Genomic DNA, 7,965 nt, shown 5'->3' with positions numbered 1-7,965 from the left:
TCTCTCCTCTCCCCTTCGGTCACGGGCTCTGCAATAGGCGTCTCCTCCGTCTGCTCCCTTCCTTCTTCGCCCTCTTTTTCCTCTACTATCTTTTCCACATCATTGAGCCTTTCCCTTTCCGCATTCCCTTCATCTTCTGTTCCGGGATCATGGTGGGCGGAGAGAGGGCTAACATCCAGCGGTTCAATTTGTGGTTGTTTTGGGGAGGGTTTTGATGTTTCCAAAGGTGAGGTTTCTTTTGGACAAGGTTTGTCGGGAGTAGAGGTTGATGAAGTAGGTACGGTGGTGGAGGAATTGTGGTTGGTAGAATTTCTGTACTGGGGGTAGGTATCACCGGCGCTCCGCCGACCGTGCTTGCTCCTCCTCTGAGTTGACCCAGGCCTGCTAACGTTGCTCCCCAATCCATGTTAAGAGAAATTGGTACTAAAGGACGACCCGAAGGAATCCGAAGTTCCAACTGAGGAGCCCGAGTCTGTGGCACCCCCAGTGACCAAACCAAAAGTAGTCAAGAGAAATTGGTACTAAAGGATGACCCGAAGGCGGAAAGACAGAAGCCGAAGCGCATTTCGCAAAGGTGCCTAGGGCAAGGGATGGCCAGGAAGGCAGGAGCCAACACTGCGTCTGATGCAGTGATAATTTCCAGCGAAGATGAGAGGACAACTCCTACAAAACCTGAGTAGGAGTCCCAATCGGCAGCTAACTAGGAGGACACATCAACGGCAACAAAAGTAGTACCACCTCCCCCAACTGACCGGGAGGCGAGAACTCCTACAGAACAAAGGGAGGAGACTGCCGAGATGGCTGAGGGTCTGTACATCGCATCAACGGCAGTAGAAGATAGTACACCAACGAAGGAGGAGCCTATCATAGCCGTGGTGACCAAGCCTACCGCCCAGGGGAAGCCTTCGGAGTCCCCCCAGTCATAGCCGTGGTGACCCCCCAGTCAGTAGCAGGGGTGGGCGATGAACAACCAGTGGAGAAGGAATCCGAAGTTCCAACTGAGGAGCCCGAGTCTGTGGCACCCCCAGTGACCAAACCATCAGGACGTCAGGACGTCGATAGAAACCATCTGAGCCGCATGAGGGTTCGAAGTCTGAGGTGGTGGGTGTGGACCGGTCGGCTGTGATTCCGCCAACAGTTGGACGCCCGGTTGTTCTTCTTTAAGGGGTGGTGGGGGTTTTGCCGCTGCTTGTTTCTGGGCTGGTTTCCTTTTTTCCATGACTGGAATTGATGGTAGGCTTTGGTTTTCCCGGTGGTAAATTTAGGTAGTTTTCTGGAAAAAAAAATTTGGTCAGCGATGGGGGTTGTATCTTGGGGGGGAGAATGCAGGTAAGGGTTTGTAAAAGTGAAGGGAATAGGCGGTTGGGGGGTTAACATAGTGGTGAAAGTAGTTGAGGGTTTCGACCGGTGGTAAGCGGTTTCCAGCTCGGGACGCTTCGGGTGGAAGGCGGTTGAAGATCCTCATCGCTGATTGGATGGAGCCTATCACATCACTGCCTCATGCGCCCTCCCAGTCGCTGCCTACGCCTGCAAAGCTGCATCCAAGGACACCCAATTCAATTTTCCTTTTATTCAAATTGATCCCAGTCTAGTGCCCGGATGATTGGTGCGAATATCAGCTTTTCATTGAGGAGGTGAAAGCAGCCTTGCAATGCTCGTCAAAGACAAACTCGAGTTCATTCTGGAGGAGCCGAGTAAGAGGCTGAGCGAGTTTGGCAAAGTCCTTAATAAACCTTCGATAAAACCTGCATGTCCCAGAAAACCTCTTCTCTCCTTCTGGTTGGTAAGGAATGGGAGCTTTGGATATGACTTCGACCTTAGCTTGATCCACTTGGATTCCCCTATCTGACACCACATGCCATAACACGATACCTTCCATAACCATAAAATGACATTTTTTTAAATTTAGGACCAGGTTCCTTGCTTGGCATCTATCCAGAACCATGTCTAGGCGGCATAGACAGGAGTCAAAAGAGTCTCCGTACACTGTGAAGTCGTCCATGAAGATCTCTATACAATCTTTGATCAAATTAGAAAAGATGCTTATCATGCAGCGTTGGAACGTTCCCGGAGCATTGCACAGACCGAAAGGCATCCGCCTATATGCATAGGTCCCAAATAGGCAGGTAAACGTGGTCTTATCCACTTAGATCTGGAAGTAGCCGCTGTACCCGTCTAGAAAATAGAAATATTGCCTCCCAGCCAACCGCTACAACATCTGGTTAATGAACGGCAGAGGGAAATGGTCCTTCCTAGTGGCAGCGTTCAGCTTGCGATAATCTATACACATCCGCCAACCAGTAACTAAACGGGTGGGTACCAACTCGTTCTTGTCGTTCATCACCACCTGGATTCCCGACTTCTTAGGGACCATATGGACTGGACTGACCCACTCGCCATCAGGTACCGAGTAGATAATCCCTAATGACAACAACTTCAAGATCTCCTTTAAAACCTCTTCCAGCATATTTGGATTCAACTTCCGTTGTGGCTCTCGGGTCGCCTTAGCTCCTTCCTCCAACCTGATATGGTGAATACATACATTTGGGCTTATTTCTACTAAGTCTGTCAGACTCCACCCGATGGCCTTCTTGTTCTTGCTCAGCACAACCAGTAGCCTTGCCTCCTATTCTTCTGTCAGCTTGCTATTGATAATCACTGGGAGTGAATTTTCCTCCCTAGGTAGGCGTACTTTAGATTGCCTGGCAGCTTCTTCAATTCAACTTGTGGGGGGGGGGAAGTGTATCTGATAGGAAAGGATTTTTTTTTGTGATCTGTCTTCTCTCCCCATTTCTAACTCGACAGTACCTACTGTACTGGCTAGTAGCTTAGCACTTGTGGTTCCCGCGAACTCCGACTTCCGACATAATTCCTTAATAGCTTCCCCGACTTCCTCGTCACTAAGCTCTTGGTTGTTAATCAATTCACACCATGCAGCGGCGTCCATGTCCGCTTGCTCATACACATTTAAAGCCAGAAGTTTTTCCTGCAATAACTCAGCCTCAAGGTACTCTTGGATTAAGGGGTTAATCACATCAATATAGCATAGATTCTCAGAATCAATGGGCTTCCTCATGGCTTCATCAACATTGAATATGTATTCTTGCTCAGCACAACCAGTAGCCTTGCCTCCTATTCTTCTGTCAGCTTGCTATTGATAATCACTGGGAATGAATTTTCCTCCCCTACGTAGGCGTACTTCAGATTGCCTAGCAGCTTCTTCAATTCAACTTGTGGGGGGAGTGTATCTGATGGCAAAGGATTTTTTTCTGATCTGTCTTCTCTCCATGTTTCTAACTCGACAGTACCTACTGTACTGGCTAGTAGCATAGCACTTGTGTTTCCCGCGAATTCCGATTTCCGACAGAATTCCTTAATAGCTTCCTCGACTTCCTCGTCAGTAAGCTCTTGGTTGTTAATCAATTCACACCATGCAGTGGCGTCCATGTCTGCCTGCTCATACACATCTAAAGCCTGAAGTTTTTCCTGCAATAACTCAGCCTCAAGGTACTCTTGGACTAGGGGGTTAATCACATCAATATAGCATAGATTCTCAGAATCAATGGGATTCCTCATAGCTTCATCAACATTGAATGTGTATTTTTCGCAATGAAAATCTATGCATATTGTTCCCTCAGCCATGTCTACAATCATTTTCGCGGTTCTCAAGGAGGGTCTCCCTAGAAGTATTCCACTACTCTCTAGCTTCAGGTTCACTCATTTTGATCACATAAAAGTCAACAGGATACAGGAAATCATGCATTTTTACTAACACATTCTCTAAGACGCTATCAGGATTAATGCATGACCTATCAGCCAGTTGAATTAAGACTCTAGTGCGTGTTAACCTCACTCCTTTCAAACGATTGTATATCGACAAGGGCATGACATTTATGGATGCTCCCAAGTCGCACATTGCATGGTCAATTTTCACATTCTCAATGGTTATGGGTAAAGTGAACATACCTGGGTCGGCTCTCTTATGTGGAAGCTTCTCCTGGACAATAGCCGATGCTATTCCTTCCACCACGATCTTCCCGTCCTACTTGGCCCTTCCTGCTATGAAATCCTTGATGAATTTCCCCAATGGGGGCGCAGCTTCACAGGTTGGAGGAACGGTATGGTGACATCCAACTTCCCAAATATGGACGAGTAATCCACGGGGTCCTCTTTCTTCCTTTTTGTTACAAAGCGATATGGAAAAGGCTTTTCTCCCCTTGCCACCCTACTTGGAGTTTCGGTGATCTCCTCAGATTTTTCTCCTTCCTTTTTGGTTGGTGGCTCAGTAACTGACCTAGTTTTGTTATAGCCATTCCTCCCAGACAGTTGGTTTCCTTCCTTTTCGATCTCGCACGCCTCTCCTCCAACTCGAGTTGGCTTCACCACTTTAGGGTTTGGCATTCCTACTCCTTTTCTCCAGACATCCCCACATCCTTTGAACCTTCCCTCTGTACTTAGCTCCTCTACTGACCTCTTCATCTCAGGTCCCTTGTACGATGTGCCAGATTGTAGTGTAATATTGATCACATTCGCCTTCCCGGTATATGGACTGTAGACGGAAGTGTCCCTGAACTCCCCTTCAACTCATCGAGTTTGCCAGCTGGGATAGTTGCTTGTTTATCATATCCATATTAGCCTTGTGTTCCTTTGAGCACTCTGCATCCCTTGCACCACTTCGTTGTTAGATTGCAACTCATTCCTCATATTTTGCTGTGAGGCAAGTAGTTCTCCCATCATGTCCTCGATCATCCTTCTCGGCTTGTTGGGATTCTGGTACTGATTGGGTCCTAGTTGGTGGTAGGGGTTATAATGGCTGTTAGGATTCTGCTGGTAGTTTCGGTTGTTTGAGTGATAGGTAGGATGGGGCTGATTTAGGTTAGGCGGGTAGTAACCATACTGGTTAGAATGGTTTGGGTTGTCTTGGGTGGAGTTGTTTGGAGGTTGGGAAGTTTGGTTCTGATGGTTTTGGTAGTTGCTCTGATGGGGCAGTACATACGGGGAACTTAAGTTTGGATTCTACTGGGGTTGATTTGGGTTTTGTGGCTCCTGGTTCCGTCCTAGCCAATTGGATTGATGGTCTTGGTTTGCAGGTCCGCGGTAGGGGTTCTGATTTTGTGGAGGGTTTAATTGATTCTGGCCCTGATTCTGGGTTTGGTTTCGGTTTCCATCTCTCCATCGAAAATTTGGATGCTCCCTCCATGGTGTGTCTCGCTGCTTCCCTGGGTTCCAACTCCCATTAGGATTCCAGTGCCCAGCTGCATTGACTTGCGCCATGTTGTCCAGATCCTCAAGTTTATTGTAGATAGGATCCTAGCCTCTTGGTTCAGTGACTTGCCGGTTTTTGGTCTGAGAAGGTGGTGCATGCTTCTCGATGGCTGTTAAGAGCGCCTTCTCTAGCTTATCCATGCGCGTCTCTAACTTATCCTCTTTCTCAGCCGGCGAAGCGCTCGCCACTCCTTTCCTGCTGTAGTTGTCCCTTGGGTTGTCGTAAGCCCTTTTTGCACTCAAAAGCTTTCCCAAGACTTCCTTGGCCTTACTGACTCTCAACTGCGGGAAACCTCCTCTGGCTTATGAGTTCGCAAGGTCCTTAGTCTTCTTGTTCATTCCCTCATAAAAGGTGTGATAGATTTCCACTTCGGACATGCGATGGTTGGGACATGCATCCAGGAGACTCATGTATCGTGCCCAGTAGTCACTCAGGGACTCATCATAGTCTTGCCTAACGCACGATATCTCCTTTTTCAGCGCACTCATCTTGGTTGATGGAAAGAACTGGTCGAGAAAGGTTAACTTGAAGACAACCCAAGTTCTGATGGAGTTGGGTGGGAGACGCATGAACCATGTGTTTGCTTCTCCCTTCAGGACGAACGGTAAGGCTTTCAACCTGTAATCATCTTCACTCGACCCTGCTGGCCGTTTCTAGGCCTTTTAAATCTTACAGAATTCATGAAGGAACTCATAAGGTCCTTCATAGCTCTTCCCATTGTATGTGGGAAAAACTGCTATAACATGAGGCTTGACATCGCATGCGGCCTGCCTGGAGTATTACTATAGCCTATGGGGCTCTCCATCGGCATGTGCATTCAGTGACCCAATCTCCGGATCGTCTTCAATGTTTTCGGCCATCCTTACTGGCTTCCTTCTGAGTTGACTGGTGATGCTGGCTCTGCTTCCTCTATGGTATCATTGTCCTCGTCACTACTCATGCCTAGGTCAGACAGGGCTATTGACAGGCCTGAACGAGTGGTAACAAGTATCGATCCTCGGGGGAGTATTTTTGGCCTCCACTGCTCAAAAGTATAGCTCCTTCTCATAAACTGAAAAACAAAAGAAATGAAAATTTATAAACAGTATATACACCAAAGTATCACACACAAAAGCAAGTAAAAACGACATCCATCCCTGGCAATGGCGCCATTTGAAAGAGCAGGTTCGTGCACGCTCGTGTAATCAACTGGTCAGGAGGGTGATTCCCAATCAAGTTGTGTCGTTGGCACGACGACCTAAACACCCGGTATCAACAATTTCCTCAACCTACATGTACTGGCTAGTATAGTGAGAGCACGGCTCGAATCCCACAGAGATGGATGTTTGCTTCTTGTGATGGTATCGATAATCTGGAAAGGGTTTGGTTAGCTACCACGCTTGGGTTGAGGTTCTATCTAGACATAAGCTAAAGGGTGGACCTGTACTCTACTGACTGGTAAGAAGTTCTCATATCGGGATCAGGTTGGGCACGTGAAAGATAGGTTGGTACGACTTCGGTGCATGTGAAAAGTAGAAGTTTACTAAAAATAGGTAGATGGAGACAAAAACGAATCTCCGACCCAACTGGCTGATGAACTGCCAGATCCGCCAAAAGTCTGACAAAAGGTGAAGGATATAAATTGAAGGGACGCGAGAGGTTTCCCTCAACCTAATGACTCTAGTTCACACAACTGATTTTTAGTATGTCGACATTGCTCAACTGATCAAGTCAATGATGAAGAGGTTAAGTAGACAACTATCCAGTCGTTGGTCATGCAAACAGAGAGGCTTAGGGACTTCAATACCTTAACCCACAATACTATAGATTAGTAAAGGGAAGTAAGGGTCGAATCCCACAGGGACAGAGGCATGTCGAGTTGTGTATGAGACATGTTGGGGGGTTGGTTGCTGACATGCTTCACTACTGTGGGTTAACTAAAATCACTCAAGCAATAGACTAACTTGATCAACTAAACTATCAAGATGAAACAACATAACTTGAACTGATCAACTCAGATATAAACCACACGTCAACATAACAGTGGGGACCACTGAAAGAAAAGCGCACTTCAAAAAAGCAGCAAACAACGAAAAAGGCGACAGGGACTGCGATCCTAACAAACTATGACCTTATTCTTCACTAAGCATCTAAAAACAAACATCACAGCAGAGGAAAACAGAGCATATGACATTAAAGCAAGAAACAAACAAATCAAAACACAGATCCATGCGATTTAACCCAAGAGAAAATAAATCTAAGGTATTTATCTGAAACTCATGCAAGTTAACGAAGTGAAACTTATATCGAACTACGAAAAATCGAAAGATAGAGCAACAGAGGTAATCTAAACAAGATTCAACTCCGAAATCACCTAATCTACCCCAATATGCATCACATACTTCATCCTAACTTCAGATCTAAACATAAACCACTAAGTTGAGCAGAGCTAACTTCCAAATTAGAACAGAACTAAGCTAAACAAAGGAAACGCGACAGAGAACATCAGATCCAAACAGCTTGCATTGAAAACTCGATTTCATAAACGATCTTCAACAAACAAAACAGAATTCGAAAGCTCAAATTCAGAAGATCGATCAGCAACAAGGAACAAAGTAGAGACTAAACAAAATAACAACTAAAATTCAAAAGAAAACATGAACGAAAACTAAACAACAATTGTTTCGACCCCTCGGGGTTTTAAAGAAAAACAAACTATG

Source organism: Salvia splendens, chromosome 4, assembly GCF_004379255.2.
Source record: "Salvia splendens isolate huo1 chromosome 4, SspV2, whole genome shotgun sequence".
NCBI lineage: Eukaryota > Viridiplantae > Streptophyta > Magnoliopsida > Lamiales > Lamiaceae > Salvia > Salvia splendens.
The sequence above is the reverse complement of the archived record's forward strand: the minus strand, read 5'-3'. Positions refer to the sequence as shown.